Raw genomic sequence first — 2,137 nt, 5'->3', positions numbered from 1 at the left:
GAGCCAGTAAGTATATTCTTAAACTGTATTTTTATCAATATAATTTAAATGTGCCACAGAACTTAAACTATAGGTTCAAGTGTGCTGTGAGATAAAAAAGGTTGAAAAACATCGCTCTAGAAGCTAAGAAAGGCCCTCAAGTTACAGCCAGTAAGGAGACAGGGACCACAGTCCTATGACCCCATGAGCAAGGAAACGGATCCTCCCCTAGAGCTTGCCAAAAGCAGTGTCTCCACCAACACCTTGATTTTAGCCCAAGGACACCCACATCAGAATGAGAACCCACAGAAATGTGAAATAATATGTAACAATACTAACAGAAAAGGAATACAAAGGTGCAAAAGTAACTAAAAGCTATTTACTTATTTTTTATTACAAATAAACTGTATATAGACTAAAAATCTACCCACTGGGGAATGGTTAAAACAGAAGTTAACTCTGTAGGATGGAATGTTCTATGGCTATTACAAAGAAACAGGCACTAGCAGGTTAGCTCCACTAAAATGGAAGGTGGACTTAGAACAAAGGGAACTCTAACTCCCTCTTGGTGAGACAAGAAATCATCCAACAGCTCTGGAAAACTGGCAGTGTACTGAGGTTGAACATATGCACACCCTACCACCCAGTACTTCTATTTTTTTGTCACCCTCGGTAGAGTGCTGTGGTGTCAGACCTCATAGCAACCTCCAGCTCTTGGGCTTAGGTGATTCTCTTGCCCCAGCCTCTCCAGTAGCTGGGACTAAAGGCGCCCACCACAACGCCCAGCTATTTTTTTGTTGCAGTTTGGCCAGGGCCAGGTTTGAATCTGCCATCCTCGGTATATGGGGCCAGCACCCTATTCACTGAGCCACATGTGCCGCCCCCACCCAATACTTCTAATCCTCAGTATATCCCCAACAGAAATGTCTCCATGTGTTCACCAAAAACATGTATATGAGAATTTTCATAGGAGCACTATTCAGAATGACCCAAACATGGAAATTATCCAAAGCTTATCTACAGAAGAACAGATAACTGCATAGTAGTACTCACAAATGGAAAGCTATACAACACAAAGAAGGAATTAAGCTACACACAACTATGTGGGTAAATCTCTTATAGAAAAAAGTGTTGGGTGGTGCCTGTGGCTCAAGGAGTAGAGTGCCGGCCCCATATACCGGAGGTAGTAGGTTCAAACCTGGCCCCGGCCCAAAAATAAACAAAAAAGAAAAAGAAAAAAGTGTTGAGGGCGGTGCCTGTGGCTCAAAGGGGTAAGGCGCCGGCCCCATAAGCCTGAGGTGGCAGGTTCAAACCCAGCCCTGGCCAAAAACTGCAAAAAAAAAAAATAATAACAAAAGTGTTGAAAGAAAGAAGCCAGACACAAAAGAGTTACATACTGTGTGACTCCATTTATAGAAAAGATCTGGAAATTGCAAACCAGTCTATTGTAACACTAAGATAAGTGGTTGCTAGGTTTAGGAGCAGGGAGAAAAAAAGCTGACAACATCAAATATTGACAAATGTGGAGCAACTGGAACTCTCATGTATTGCTGACGGGAATACAAAATGATAGAGCTACTTTAGAAAATGCTTTGACAATTTCTTATAAATAAAAGAATAATGATTGGGCACCCATAGCTCAGTGGTTAGGAAGCTGGCCACATGCACCACGGCTGGTGGGTTCAAACCCGGCCTGGGCCTGCTAAACAAAAAAATAATAGCCAGGTTTTGTGGAAGGCACATGTAGTCCCAGCTACTAGGGAGGCTAACATAAGAGAATCACTTGAGCCCAGGTGTATGGGGTTGCTGTGAGCTATGATGCTATAGTACTCTACAGACAATGACAAAGTGAGACTCTGTCTCAATAAAAAAATAAAATAAAATAGCTCATTCCCATAAAATAAAATAGCTTGCTCCCGGCCATCTTGGCGGCTGGTCTTGCTTGGGACCCATCTCACACCTAAGGCAGGAAGATGGTGGCCGCAAAGAAGACAAAACAGTAGCTGGAGTCGATCAACTCGAGGCTCCAACTATTTATGAAAAGTAGAAAGTATGTGCTCAGGGACAAGCAGATTTTGAAGATGATCAGACAAGGCAAAACGAAATTGGTCATCCTCGCCAATAACTGCCCAGCTTTTAGAAAATCTGAAATAGAGTA

At 42.5% G+C, this 2,137-nt stretch overlaps 1 protein-coding gene and 1 pseudogene across 1 annotated transcript in view; one reads left to right on the top strand and one right to left on the bottom strand.

The window, feature by feature from the left end:
* The window catches only part of RAB40C (RAB40C, member RAS oncogene family), a 39,667-nt gene that overhangs the window by 23,032 nt on the left and 14,498 nt on the right, over nt 1–2,137 (bottom strand). The window lies entirely within an intron of this gene.
* Nucleotides 1,953–2,137, top strand: part of LOC100941137 — a 644-nt pseudogene continuing 459 nt past the window's right edge.

This window comes from Otolemur garnettii, unplaced genomic scaffold (genome assembly GCF_000181295.1).
Source record: "Otolemur garnettii isolate 467f Iridium unplaced genomic scaffold, OtoGar3 scaffold00044, whole genome shotgun sequence".
NCBI lineage: Eukaryota > Metazoa > Chordata > Mammalia > Primates > Galagidae > Otolemur > Otolemur garnettii.
The sequence above is the reverse complement of the archived record's forward strand: the minus strand, read 5'-3'. Positions and strand labels throughout refer to the sequence as shown.